This window comes from Papaver somniferum, chromosome 6 (genome assembly GCF_003573695.1).
Source record: "Papaver somniferum cultivar HN1 chromosome 6, ASM357369v1, whole genome shotgun sequence".
Lineage (NCBI taxonomy): Eukaryota > Viridiplantae > Streptophyta > Magnoliopsida > Ranunculales > Papaveraceae > Papaver > Papaver somniferum.
Genome location: NC_039363.1, coordinates 118,960,292 through 118,976,367, shown reverse-complemented (window position 1 = coordinate 118,976,367; position 16,076 = coordinate 118,960,292). Strand labels below are relative to the sequence as shown.

General features: G+C 38.0%; 1 long non-coding RNA gene across 1 annotated transcript; it reads right to left on the bottom strand.

The window, feature by feature from the left end:
- Positions 1-9,362: 9,362 nt before the first annotated feature.
- LOC113289042 lies at positions 9,363-10,759 on the bottom strand. The gene is made up of 2 exons (XR_003330831.1): positions 10,060-10,759; positions 9,363-9,898 (listed from the first exon to the last, which is right to left on the bottom strand). It is a non-coding gene; the product is annotated as an uncharacterized LOC113289042 (long non-coding RNA).
- Positions 10,760-16,076: the final 5,317 nt, after the last annotated feature.

Genomic DNA, 16,076 nt, shown 5'->3' with positions numbered 1-16,076 from the left:
GTGTATGCATCAGATTCATTTAGAGGAAGACTCCAAACCTTCTAGGGAGATGCAACGTCGACTGAACCCTAACATGAAAGAGGTAGTTCGAAAAGAGGTGCTTAAGTTGTTAGATGCGGGTATTATTTACCCAATTTCAGACAGTAAGTGGGTCAGCCCTGTTCAGGTTGTCCCCAAGAAATCAGGTATCACTGTAGTCCAGAATGATAATAATGAATTAATCCCAACCCGAGTGACCACGGGATGGCGTGTGTGTATTGACTATAGGAAATTGAACAAGGTCACAAGGAAGGATCACTTTCCCCTTCCTTTTATCAACCAAATGTTAGAGCGATTAGCTGGACATAGTCACTATTGCTTCTTAGATGGCTGCTCCGATTATAATCAGATCGTTATTTCCCCATAAGACCAAGAGAAAACCACCTTTACCTGTCCCTTTGATACCTTTGTGTATAGACGCATGCCTTTCGGGCTATGTAATGCCCCTGCAACTTTGCAGCGTTGTATGATGAGCATATTTTCTGATATGGTAGAACGGTTCTTAGAGGTCTTTATGGATGATTTTTCAGTGTTTGGTTCATCTTTCGATGAGTGCTTGCATCATTTGACATTAGTGTTGACTAGGTGTAAGGAAAAATATTTAGTGCTTAATTGGGAAAAATTCCATTTCATGGTTAAATCAGGAATTGTATTAAGGCACATCGTCTCTTCAAAGGGTATAGAGGTAGACAAAGCCAAAGTTGACCTTATTAAGACTTTAAAGGTCCCAAAAACAGTAAAAGATATTAGGTCATTCCTAGGGCATGCAGGTTTTTACCGTCGATTCATTAAGGATTTTAGCTTGATTTCTAGACCTCTTTGCAATTTGCTTGCAAAAGATGTTAAGTTTGTCTTTCATGATGCTTGTTTAGAGGCTTTTGAGATGCTTAAAACTTTACTCACTACTGCACCGATAGTCTAGGCACCTAACTGGAACCTACCCTTTGAGATTATGTGTGATTCTTCAGATTATGCTATAGGCGTCGTTTTAGGACAACGAGAAAACAAATTACTTCGTGTGATTTATTATGCTAGCAAAATTCTGAATGATGCCCAAATGAACTACAAAACTACCGAGAAGGAACTTTTAGCCATCGTGTTTGCCTTGGATAAGTTTAGGTCTTACCTATTAGGTTCTAAGATCATAATCTATGCAGATCATGCTGCTTTGAAATACCTTTTATCTAAGAAGGATACCAAACCTAGATTGATTAGATGGATCCTATTGTTACAGGAATTTTCCCCAGACATTAGAGACAAAAAGGGTGCAGAAAATGTAGTAGCAGATCAGTTGTCTAGGCTAGTTGTTATTTCCCCTAGTGATTCCCTTCCTATAAGGGATAGCTTTCCTGATGAACAATTAATCTCTGTTTCCCAATCACCTTGGTATGCAAATATAGTGAATTATCTTGTTACTGGTCGAACCCCTCAACATTGGGGTAAGCAAGATCGTTCTAGGTTTTTAGCCGAGGATAAGCATTTCTTTTGGGACGATCCTTATCTGTTTAAGTATTGTCCGGACAAGATGATTAGGAGATGTGTATCTGAGAGTGACCAGTCTAGTATTATCTCCTTTTGTCATGAACATGCATGTGGGGGTCATTTTTGTGCTAAGAAGACTGCTGCTAATATTTTGCAGTGTGGATTTTACTGCCCTTCGTTGTTTAAAGATTCCCATAGTCATTGTGTTTCTTGTGAGAGTTTCCAGAAGTTAGGAACCATTTTCACGTAGAAATATGATGCCTTTGAACCCTATTTTAGTGATTGAGGTCTTTGATGTGTGGGGCATTGATTTTATGGGTCCATTTCCTATTTCGTTTGGTTATCTTTACATAATTGTCGCTGTAGACTATGTGTCTAAGTAGGTTGAGGCGATTCCGTGTAGAACGAATGACCACAGGGTCGTAGTCCAGTTTTTGAAAGAGAATATACTTACACGTTTTGGTACGCCGCGAGCTATAATTAGTGATGGAGGTTCACACTTTTGTAATAGACCGTTTTCTCTTTTATATGAAACAATACGGTATTACCCATAAAGTAGAAACCCCATATCACCCTCAGACTAGTAGTCGAGTAGAGGTTTCCAATAGGGAAATTAAACGTATTCTAGAAAAAACAGTTAATCCAAATAGGAAAGACTGGTCGTCGAGGCTTACTGATGCCTTATGGGCTTATCGTACTGCGTTTAAGACACTCATTGGAATGTCACCTTATCGTTTAGTGTTTGGAAAGGCATGTCACCTGCCTGTTGAGTTAGAGCATCGAGCCTATTGGGCTATTAAGAACTTAAACTTTTCACTTACAAGGCAGGAGCTCAAAGAAAGCTCCATCTCAATGAGTTGGACGAGATTTGTAGAGATGCATACGAAAGTGCTAAGGAGTATAAGAACAAAATGAAACTTGTGCATGATACGAATATTTTACGAAATTCATTTTCTCCAGGTCAAAAAGTTCTTCTGTATGACACTTGTTTGCATCTATTCCCCGGGAAGTTGCGCTCTCGGTGGACCGGTCCTTTTGTGGTCCGTACTGTTTTTCCTCATGGCGCTGTTGAGATTGAGACACCAGATGGTAGTGGTTATTCGAAGGTTAATGGCCAGCGATTGAAGCCCTTTTTAGAGTCTTTTCCTACAGGTGATGTTGAGGAGGTCCCTCTGCAGGACCCTGTTTACCTTGATTAACCATCGAGGAGATTTTGTATGTTGTATAATATTTTTGTAGGTTTTTGGTTACACTTCACCCAGGTACTATCTTTCCGACTTCTCTCTTTACTATTTCCTCATGTTACTTATATTTTTGGTACTGTTCTTTGATTAGAAACATTGAGGACAATGTTAGATTTAAGTTTGGGGGTGGGGTAGAACTTTTTGTTACCATTCCGTTGCAATAATAAAACTCTAGAGCCTAGAAATTTATCCCTATTAAGGATGGCACTAACCAATCTAAGTGGATGGAAGCATTTTGGTTGTAGGAGTTGAGGAACCAATCTGACTAGATGTCAACATCTAAAGAGTCTATGCATAAAAGCACAGAGCTCAGGTGTTAGAAATAACATGATAGTTTCACCATATCTCGTTGAGTCCTTTTCATTTCTGTTTTTATTTTGTTTTGTTTTTAAACTATGTTTCTCTAAGTGATTAGGTGGGGCTCACGATTCAAGTTGTTACCAATGCTAGGGTGAATTAGAGTGATTGAGATACAAAAAAAAAAAAAAAAAAGACCAGACCATCAGACCAACTGGAATAAATTCAATAAAGTCGACCACTGGAACCCTTGTATATGCCAGTTGTGCTGACCTAGAGTTAGGATTATCAATCACTGGTTCCCTTGTATATGCCAATGTGTTGATATTAGTCAGACTAGTATATTAGTCCATTAGGATAGGTTCATTTTGGTGGAGGCCTTCAGACAGATATAAGAAACACCGTTCACCTAGTAAACATCAAAACCATCTATGTTTTTCTATATCCATCTTCTTGATCTATCCATGTGATTAGTTTTTACTCCGGATATTGATGTCCATAGTGCGACTATCTGAGTAGAGCTCTGTCACTTCATATGAATTTTAGTATGCTTGAGTGCAAACTCGTGTACAACAATTGGAATTTCGCATCAGGGTACTTCCTCCTGTAGTCAATAAGTATGCCGACCAAAGAGATTCTTTAGTGCCTTCCAAGGTTCTGTGTAGATAGCTAGGGTCTGGAGTAAAAAGGTTTTGTGGGTATATCTATGGTAAGCCCTCCGGAGACAACACTCCGCCACTAGGGACACCTAGGGGTTTAAAGGCTTATTGCATACGCTAAATGCAATCGACGATGCCTGCGACAGTGAGTTAGGATTTTATTTCTATTTTATTTTTGCTCGAGGACTAGCAAATAATAGGTTTGGGGCTATTTGATAGACACATTTTTGTGTCCGATTTGTCTCGATTCTATATATTGTTAGGGCTCATTTTTGTACTTGTTATGGTGTTTTATTTATTTGTAGGTATTTTTGGCTAATAAACATTTTTGGAAAAAATTGGCCTATGGATGTGAGAGCAAAGCAAGATTAGCGGAAGAGGACGCATTGAATAAAGTTAGGTAGGAGTCCTAGTTTTATCCATTAGTTTAAGAAACTGGTTGTCCTTAGTCGGTAGCATCCTAAGAATTAAATCCCTTTGGTCGAAGTCAGTAGCTTAGAGCGATGTCCGCCTCGAACCCGATACTTATTGGTTATTGGTGCGGAATTTCTTAAAGTTGTCGGAAAGCACCCGGAGAAAATTTGCTATTCGGACTCTCACTTTGGATAAGGGGTAACCTAATTACTAAGGGGCATCCCATTTCCAGGCAGTTGATAATTGCACCCCTACTCTGGATAAGGGGCAACCATCTTCAACATTCAAAAAAAAGGTTTTTGGCGGGAAAAAATGCAGTTAAAGAGCAGTTTTGGCAATCGTGATTTGAAGGAGTTTGAGGTCGATTAAACCTCTGATTTTCATAGGATAGACTCCTTATGGGTCTAGGAATCTGATATGGGTGTTTAAATCAATTAGAATGGGCTCAAATGACGGATTTTTCTCACAACAAGAAAATATGGAAAGTCACGTGTGTGACCTGTTTTAGGGAATTTTAGAGTGATTAAAACGCTGTAAACCTTCCCAAAGATTTGTATCTATCTAAGGAAGAGTTTAGAATAAAAAGGAAACCTCAGAAACGCGTAGAAATCCCAAAACAAGAAATTGTCGCAACTTGGCCGTGAAGAGAAGGAAAGAGATTTTGGAAGATTTGTGAGAGATTTAATCGGTATTTTTTGATATAAATAGATGTCTTGGGTCATATAGAAGAGGTGTCGAGAGTTTGGGAACCTAAGGAGAGCCAGAGAAGAATAAATCAGAGCTTTACCAAACTTTACTTTTGCTGCTGATGTTGTTGAAGAAGAAGAACGCGAAGAACATTTACCCTCGGTAGACAGTCGCAGAAAAGTGTCATTGTTTAACAGCTGAAGAACATTAAGCTGTTCAGGGAAGTCTTATTCTAGGGTCTTAAAATCAGCGACAAAGCAACAGTTTTTCTGTAACAGTTTCATTGTAACAGCTGTTTTGCAACACCAATACACTGTTGCAAACAGTCTGTGTTATTACTTTTCAATCTTTTAATCATCTTTTGAGCAACAAACACATATTTTGAGATCATGATTAATATGAGGAGATAAACCCCATTGCTGAGGCGATAGAGGAAGCTATTTTTCCAACAAAAAGTGGTATATTTTATTTTATCTTTTTATTTGTAATAATTATATGATTATTTGCCTTGAAATATTATTGAATATGATTTTTAATTGAGTGATTGTGATCTATTTTGATGGAGTATGCTTAGTTTTAAGACTTTTGATGCTTCATACTTGGTATTTACTGTTATTACTTTTGAAAATCTACTTGTTGCAATATTTTAGAATCAAATTAAACAAGAAAATTGCATAAATATAAGTATTGGTTTAATCACTTTGAACTTGGAAAATAGTGGAATCTTAGCCTCAGTGTTTCTTTTAGTATTGATATCATCTTTGATTGAATTTGCTATAATTTTTAGTGAGTTTTCTATTTTAATATTAGGATTTAAGTCTAATTAATATCCTTCACAAGTCTGAGAATCGAACCACTTTTACCACTATCTACAAATCACATCAGTACTACAAGATTGTCAAAGAGGATGGAGGCAAATTGGAAGCGGTCGTCAATGGGAAATGGCTCAAGGCATACTACGTCTGACCATCACTATATCCCTTGATGTTTCATAGCACAGCCAGCCAGGCATTTTTTCGTTTCTCTCATATCCAAATTATCAAATTTTCATTTAGTCAAGACATATTAATGAAAATTCCGTTTGCCTTTTCCAAAACCCAATACAATTGAAAAAAAAATCAAAACCCAAAGAGCCATCAGACGTTCTCATGGCTACATAATGAGAATGACTCAGAAAAGACCATCCAATAAGTTGTAGTTCTTTGAAAGCATCATCTTCAACCTGTCTTTATACCTTTCAGTCCTACGCTTCAAATTCTGGATTTCCTGTTCCACCTTTTCAGATTCAGCAGTTAGAGCCTTCTCTTCTTCCAAAATATCCTTGGTGGCAGGAACGACATTAGCAAGGAGGCCGGCTCGATCAACTTTGATAATGTCGAGACGGTGTCGTAACCAACTCATATTAAACTCCAGGGATTCACAGGTAGATACCATGTTCTCCCACTTTACAACAGTTGATTTATCGATGTCACGAATGGATGTGCCTTCCATTTTGATAATCATGGGCAGGAGGCAGTTCACCGAGGTAACTAAAACAGACGGGTAATGTCGCACCACGTTCCTAGTTGTGATGTGGCTATATCTCCTCCATATTTTTGCGTGCAAAGCCACGAACTCCTTCCGCACTAGTAATTCACCAACATTCCGGTAACTAGAAGATAAACATTTCATGTGAATATTAAATGGCAAGCCTGCATTGGGGAATTCGTAGCAAGAAATACCCAAATCAGGTCTGCAGCAGTCGGCATAGTCGAGCTTGAATGAAGAGAAGTGGCCTGATCATCGTCATCAACCACGGTCACGCATGTTCCAACTGGGTATCTCTACACAAAAAAGAAAATCTCTCTTTGTTACCTACCGGCGGTGGCAAGCAAGTATCTATTCGTCAGTGAAAAGCATACCGGTATGATCTTCTTGACTCGGATAATCCGGATGGGGGAGATGTCACAAGACCCAGGAATTTGCGCACTCTAAAAAACAATAGCAGTGTTATATATGAGGAAAAGAATAATTATCACTTCAAAATCAGGAGGTAATTAGAGTCATACTATGGAAACAAGCCGCTTGCGCTTGGCCGAAAAGTCTGGCTAGCTCGAAGATGACTCACTTCTATTCGACATGATGAAGAGGTATGAATTCAACGAGAAGAGTCTTTATTCTGAACTGATAAAGACAGTACAGTTTCACCTTTATATATATTGCGGAAACCCTAAGAAGAAACGGATGCTCAACAGCCACAACAGGACTTATCCGATAGCCAAGGATTCAACCTCGACCGAGTAATGTTTCTCATCGAAACCCTAATGAAGAACGGGAGGAAACATACAGATAGCCAAAGGAATGATGCGTCTCCCAAGCTTGAAGCCCTGACACAAATACATCCTGAAAATATGAGGAGGCCACTTTCCTGGTAATGATTGCTTACTCTGACTTGACCATTTTATCGCAACAATGCCACTGTCACGTGATAAGCAGGGGACTTAATGTTGATGGTGGTTTTTAGTTCAGGGCTAAAATTGTAAAACCCTGCATTTAATATGTTGTCATCTGCAAAGAGACAGAGCCATGTAAAAGTGATGAGTTCGCAATTTTTTCACTTGCGCATTTATTGAGAAAATCAATATATTTAAAAGAATTTATTCGGAATGGTGCATGTAGCAACAATCCCAGATATTCTGTAAATTTCGGCACCTTGCCTGTATTATTCATTAATATAAGGCTCATTGAATACTTTCTATGCTATGTTCCTCGGCTGAACCCTTAATATTGATATGACATGACAATCAGTCTTCACTCGCAGCAGAGTAGCATGAATTTCCCAAAGTATCAAGGTTAAGGCTTTGCATAAAAGTACTCAATCGGAAAGCATACTGCTCTCTGGCAATAAATTTAAAGAACTTTGTGTCAACATGCACAGTTCAATCAATTTTCTGATAATTCACAAGATTCAAAACCAACCTGATTAATTTGCAAAAATTAGGTTTTTTGCGCCCTGTGCAGTATATCAGATCCTGCTGGTTGAAACTAAACCTAGGCAAACTAGGAAATTGATCCGCCATGGATTAGTAGGTGAAAAATCCTACCCAAAATCAGAAAACAAGGAATAAAATAGGAGTCGCGGAAAATAGGAGCAGCAACAAAGGGAGGTGTGGACGTGCCATAGGCCATCCGGCGCCACCTGCAAATGGCCACGCCCCCATACTGCTTGTCATCCCTCCTCTTTCCACTGACCAATCAGGTCGCTCTAAATCCGCCACATGCACATGTAACGCCCCCTAAGCTAACTGCTGACTAATCCAAGAGATTAACTAAATAAAGAGGCACTAAGAATCTAAATCAATTACTTAAACAAACAATTAAGAAATCTGCTACAAAACTTAACCCAAAAGCTATCCCCTCTCTGAAATATATATACAACAACTACTCTCAAGTGATACATATACAATAGTCATTTGGTTTGCAAATAAAATATACAACATAACAAATATAGTAATATTTAACTAATTAACGGAGTCAACTCCTCGAAGCTTTCACTGCGCAACTCTGATCTGTCTCTGAAACTGAAAGTGGGAAAGGGTGAGCACATCATCCCTAGAAGGGGTGCCCAGCAGGAATAAAATTTAACTTTAAAGAAATCATGAGCAAGATTTGGAAAACAATACATGTTTTCCAAAACATCAAAGTGACTAAGTCACTGGAAATGCACAAACAATGTATATGGACAAACTCCTTCTTCAAACAATATATATTAGTGATGCCGGGTTTTTCCACACCTACATAGCTATGTTGATGCCGGGTTGTTCCACACCTAATAAGCATAAAAGCTGAATTCGTGTAGATATAAATGAAGGAGCATATCCTATATACCACACGTGGAAATTCTCATTTCCCATAACAATTCATAATGACGAAAAACATTACAAGTCATTTCCAATTCATGGAAAGATTCAAATAATCAACAGAACAATCATAATACAAACTAAACAATTTATGAAAAGCACAATTAGACAATGAATGAGTTTGTTAAACATAAACTTTTATAAAACAAAACAATGATGGTTTCAAAAGAGCTAAAAGTACTCCCATCTCTTTTTGATGACAAGCCACGCCTACCTCGAGATCCACCATCCACCGGTTCATCCTTTGAATCAATCGTTGTTAGTAGACTAACCGTTAATCACACAAGCACTCTAAGAATCTAGCCAAAATGGCTCACACAAGAATCAAACAAGTCTAACTAATGGTTCTAAGCCCGAGTCCACTAAACAAACCCATTAAACCCAGTCCATCTGAGTCAACTAACGGTCGCTAACGGTCAATGAGATTCAACTAACGGTCAATGTCCAAAGTCAGGTCAACAGTCAAAGTCTCTGAGTCAAGGTCCACTGAGTCAATTCCGATTCAACACTAGTCGACTCAGTCATCTAACTGAGTCAGAATCTGACTAGGATGATTAACAGGCCTACTTCTCTTGCAGCTTCACTTCAGTTATAGTTCTTACACATTGACATCTTCTTTACTAAAATTTCAACATCATACATTCAAACTAAACAACTTCATAATTCATTACATAGGATAAGCTTACCTGCAATTGTAGTAGCAGCAACTTTCAACGAGGCTACCAACTATGATTCTAGAATCACCACTACCACATATTTTCTAATCTCCCAACTCAACACACAATTATAGATTCACAGACTTCACTATCAACTCTACATCACCATATCTACCTTTGTTCTGCAGTTGCAACTTCAGGTCTATTTACACTTTTGACATCTCTTCCACACTCTTATCTCCACATTCAATTCCCAATAGATACGACCAATCCATCTTCTCAAACTCATCAGAGATACCACCAACTATACCCACAACAGCTCCCTCAACTATTTAGTTTCCACTAACAACTTCAGATGCATTCAAGACAACACACATGTCTGCAACACAGCTCACCACTTCCAATAGAATTATCGATACAACACACTTAACTGCTAACATCCTATCTCAATTCAAACAACACTTCAATCACAACTTATTTACTGCTTCCATCTCCAACTCCAGATCCAAAAACCTAATTTCCTGTAATTCATTTAGATACCAGTTTCTAAATATCAATCCCAGTATCAACTCAACTCTTCTAACATCAGAACTATGAACCTTAATCTCAATCTGACAAACCCATAAAATAATCCATCAATTTATACAATTTAAGATACATCAAATAAGAAACTCTAGTTTACCTCTTTCACAGATCTCTGAATTTGAGTCAACACCAATAATCACTCCTACACTTTGTTAATACAAGAATCAAACTTGGTTCTTCACCAGTTTCAACTTCAAATCATTTCTCACTCAATTTTATCTCTACACTTCGATTTACTTCTTAAAACACCACACCCATCTAATAATTTTGTCTAATTCTTCTTAATCGTCACTCAATTCAAACTACAGAAAACACTAATTCTTTGATCATCTCCAAAACAACATCAGTACTGAAATTAAAACTTAACCCTTGCTTCTTCATCTACCCGCAGCCCTATTCTTCGTCTTCTAATTCTTCAAACCATATCAACTATAAACCCTAACTTCGATTAACAGCAACAACATCATCCTCATGTGCTCAATCAACCATAGTACCACCATTTTCGGCTCCAAACAGAGAAGCTAACGAGCTTTCTATGAAACTCTTACGTAAAAGGCCTCAAATCTCTGAGATTGAGATCGATAGAAGAGAAAATGAAAAGCAGGAATCAAAAGAAAGAAACGAGAAGAAGAACGAAGAAAAGAAAGAGAAAGAAGAATAAGAAATGAGAGTTTATCCTCTTGATCCGTAGATAAGGCTGACAAAAACTTATTAAGGCACCCAGAAATAATACGGGCAGCCACTCAGTCTAGAAGCAAAATAACTATTTTTCCCTTCAAACTCATAGGCTAATATCTTCTTCGTCCGATGTCCAATTGATACGTTCGAGTAGTCCATTCTGCGTAACTTTTCGAGACCTATCTAGCGCTACTAGTTTCGTATCTAAATCGTTGTTAGATTAATTTCTATAATTAAAATCTATATTAACTAATCGAATTATTATCGGATAATTCGTCACTTGACCGGTCTAACAGCGTTAACGAGCTTGCGGATCCTTACATCACATGAGGTGTGGTCGGGCCCATACCTTGTCGGCCCTCTTTCCATCGACCAATCAGGTCGCTGATGTGACCACGCCCTATGTTTGGCAGGCCCTCTTTTCTATTGACCAATCAGGTTTCTCTGAACCTTCCACAGTATTAAAAGAGGCAAATTACACCGAATGGCCACAATACCAATTAGCTTGCCATTCCGCGCCAACATGCTAATGGCATGCCAAACGTTCCATTCCGCGCCAACATGATAATGGCATGCCAAATGTGTCATGCCACGGCAGCATGCCAAACGTGTCATTTCGCCACAAATAGCGCGCTTACGTGCTAACTCACTTTTTGTTCATGGCCAACGCCATAACAGAGTCCAGTTAGGGTATCCCAACTAGAACACGATTTTTCTTTAGTGGCATTAGTTGAAACCCTAATTTTGTTCGTGGCTCAAATTACGCCACTTTGGCCCCATAACATGCCACAAGCCATGCGGGACCCAAGAAGACCTAAAAGTGACGCCATACTATGGCCGCTCATAGCTATCCTTGCTCATGTGGCCGTCCCCACATTATGGCCCTTACATAGTCCTTTGACGCGGCCATGGAACCGTTTGCACAAAAAACGTCACCGTGCCGCGACCACATGGCACACGCGTTAATTAGGGTTTCGGTATGGCAAACCCTAATTTAGGTAGGGTTGTCACGCCAACAAAGCCAAGTGATGCTACCTAGGGCATTCAGATTGATATGGCAGCTGGAACTACGGTTGTCAAGCCATATTTGGGCCTAACACCAATATGCCAAATTATGGCAGCCACGGCTACGCCAGACGTTATTTGCGCCGCTATCCATGGCATAGTGCCACTTGCATGTGCTAAATATACCGCTATGTCACTGGCATGTGCCAATGGCGCCACTATGCTACTATCAGGTGTCAACAGAACATGGCCATAATCAATGGCCACCCTCTCTCATGAATTACGATCTCAGCCGTCCAAATTCGCCACAGAATTGACCGGCCTATGGAAAGTCTCAGGTTCACACGCCATTTTCCTACGGCAAGGTCCATGACTTGACTTGCCACAACATGATCATCCGCCACCCAGCTGGCGCACGATTAATCAGAACAATTAGGTCTTGTATTCAACAATCTGCTGCACATTTTCCACGAAAATACTCGAGACATCAAACATGTCACAAACTGGGGGATGCTCATCAGGGTATTGGTCTGGCGGTTTACAGCGTGCGGCGTGCAACACGCCCATTATAATAAAGTGTCAGGAAAGCGGGCAGTTAGTGGCGGAAAGAAGTATTGGGTGTAAATTAACCCATTTCCTTCATAGTGGGGACGTGGTTTCAAGCATTTACACATTACCCCACATCTCCATCACTCAATCACTCCCACTTCCTACGAGATCAGGGTGCGTTAAATTATGAATTGTATAAATAGGTTTATACCTATTTCGACAAAACAACAGAGTTTTGGTTAGCAACAACACAAGTATCCAGAAAAACACCAAAGAACTGATAGCTTACATTCTGCAAGCTAGTTCCATATTTTGATACAAGTCACAAAACAGCCACACCTTCAGAATTAACCATTCTGGTCTCAACACCTTCGATTCCCTCCCTAAGACCAACTCTTCTCCTTCACTTTGTGACCGAAGCAAGATTTGAACGACCATTTCTTGGTTTAGGCAAGGATTGTACAGATTCATCTCTCGAATCTAAAGTACTCCCGTGTAGTGCATTTGTTTAGGTATAAATTCATTTCTCATCAACACCCAAAACTGGCAGAAACAGTTTTTACCCCAAAACAGTGTTTTAATATTTCGAACGTTACATGCATATGTAAGACCATACTTTAAATTATTTTTGGGCTTCATTTATGTATGCAAATGAATACGTTTATATTTGATGGCATATGGTTTAAATCATTTAAATCTCCTTGTATAGTATATGGATATGTATACCGTGAAATCTCTTTGTATAGTATATGGATTAGTATACTTATCCGTGAAATCTCTTTTTACAGTGTATGGATATATATATTGACCATGTATAAAGGATTCACATCTTGTTTAACAATGAACACATTAGTTCGACCAACTCTCTTCTCTTCTCCATCTTCAATAATAAACACTTATTTTTGTCTAAGTTATTATCTACAATACTTTCTTTCTTAATTATGGTGGGTTTAGCTCTGGAGGATGACGAATTGATAGTTAGTTTATGGTTTGATGTTCATCTAGAGAATGAAGAAGAAGATGAACAACTAAATACTACAAATATTTTAGAGCAGTTGATGCAAAGGTTGACTATACATAACGGGAATCCTAATGAAAGAACGGTTAAGTATCTGAAAACAAGGTTAAACGTTATCACTTCAGACGTGAAAGTATATGTATTGACACAGAGATACTTATATCTACGGAGGGCACCAGTACCTTCGGAAATCGTAAGAAACTTACAGGTTACCTATCCAACAATTTTTTGTGTATGTGTACTGAATTGTTGAATAATTTAATTGTAAATTAATATTGTTTTCTTTTTTTGTAGGAGCATTTTGCTTTGGAGAGTTACAAAAAAAAGAAGGGGAAACCTTTTAGATTTTTTAACTGCTATGTGATTTTGAAAAATAGTTTCTCAGAGTATAACCCTTCCCCCTTTGAAGATTCATCCTCTGAATCATCAGATGAAGAGTAAAGACTTTAAATAATTATAGGTTTTGTGGGTATATCTCTCTGTAAACCCTCACGAGACATAACTCGTGCAATAGGGTCGCCTATTGGTTTAAATGCTGGTTGCACGTTCTTAATGTAATCGTTAATCATATGAATATGAAAATAACTATTATTATTTATTGTAGAAGAACATTACACCATGTTCATCACTTTTAAACTCTTACAACAACACATACTAATTATTTAAAAAGCATATTACATCAATTGATATTCAAACTCTTGATTAAACTAAAACATAACAACATTTATTCAGCCCATACCACTGTTTCACAGACAAGGCATTTCCAGTAACGTTTTCCATATGTTTTCTTTGCACTTGACCGGTGCATTTCCATAAAGAAATTACAACCCTCAGTTTCACAGGGAATCCCCTTGCTGCATTCAAACTCCACCTTTCCTTTTAGTTTGAAGTTCTTGCAGAGTTCGTCAATTTTTTGTTGTTTAATTGCATCTTTTATTGCATCCTCCAAACATTGTGCTTCTCCCGGACATTTAGCATACTCACATTCCAAATACCTTATCTTCTCCGGTATCGACTATTTTACCTTTCTAGTGCCGGTGCAACCACGTTGGGGACATTTTGTATATAGCCATGGGCATTCAAGCAGACTATGATTATCCATGAAACAACATGTACAAACCTCTTTTGCTTCCACACATACTATTTGTTTTCCATTTCTACTCGAACTGTTAGAATACATGATTGAGGTTTATATTTGAGAATGAATTGAGATTTATGTTGGTTAGAAAAATGTTCTATATTTATAGAAAGAAACATATAGTTTTTGGACATGATTTCAGCTATTGGACACGAGTTCTAACAAATAGAGTCGTTGGGAACGATTTCTAATAAATATGGTCGTTGGGAACGATTCATATATAAGGAAGATAACCGATTATTCTTTGCAGCATCAATATACACATTCTTCTTTGCAGTATCAATCATTGAGGTGAAAATCAAAGCTAAACATCTATTCAATGGAAAATCAATCAGCAACTACCAACTCAGTCGAAGATATTCTTAGAAGATGCAAGCGAACCACCCAATCAATTGATGCAATGGAAAAAGAGATATGCAAAAGAGGAGATCAAGCTACTACGAACGCAACAACGTCTTCATCACCTACCAAATTTTCTAATGTGATAGTGAAGTGTTAAGCAAACGAAAACCCACAAAAGAAACCAAAGATTCATCATCAGCTGCGACAGAATACGAAGAAAAACTCAAGGCACAGAAACGAGGTCAAGAACAATTCCAACTAAGGGCAAGGTTAAATGATGTTGAAGAAGAGAAGGAATGGATTAGAAACTTTTACCTTCTCAAGGATGATTTTCCAGAAGATCCTAAAGATCATACTATATTTTCGATTCAAGTTGGTCGGGGTCCTTTCGTTAAACCGGCGGGCAAGAAACCACGCTTTAATCATGAACCATCCCACATTTGTTCAAGGACAAATCATGTTAGGAAATTATGAATCAAGTACAATGAGTTTCTCCATAGGTACAAAAGGGACGGGTCCGCTGCACAAGAGGCATATAAAGCCTCGAGAGGAGAATAGTTTTATCATATCGAAGCGGCATTGATCGTTGAATCTCACACCAAGAAAAATAATAACATGTAATGTATTCATACCTATCGTGCACCATGTTAAGAAAGGAGGGCAGAGCGATACACGTTTTTAATCGAATGATCTGTTGTAATTTCTTTTTTACGTTATTAATGAACATTAGTTAAATGAAGTGATAATGAAGTTATTAATTTGAATATGAAAATCGTTTCGTTACAACACATTCAAACATTTTATTAATTCAAACAACAATTTAAATTAATTTAGACAACACTTTTAAAATTAAGATAACAACAATACTAACTAGAAATTTAGGACAACACTTTTAATTTAAACCTAGATTATAAATTAAAAAACTAACTCAATAAAAGATAAAACAACTAGAGATGGATTACATCGTCATCTTCTGAATCTTCAACGTTGACTATATTCATCCCCTTCAAGATCTCCTTTTGCTTGCGTCGATAATATTTTTTTTCGTTGGGAGCTAACCGACTAAGGTCCATAAACATTATTGCATTGTCTTGATCTAAATGCATTTGTTGTTGATGCATTTGATAAGTCGGTTGTTGAAGCTTTTGCATATTTAGTTGTTCTTCCATTTGATAACTCGGTTGTTGAGTATACTCCCAAATTGTTTGGTATTCGGATTCTTGTGCCACTCTCATTTTTTCCTTCCTTGATCGTGTTTCCTTAAGATACTCCAAAATACTAGCACTTTGTTGATAGATCCTATCTTCTTCAATCTTAATCGAAGATGTTCCCTCATCACCTTATCTAAATATACCTTGCTCACGATCCGTTTTCTGTCTGGCTA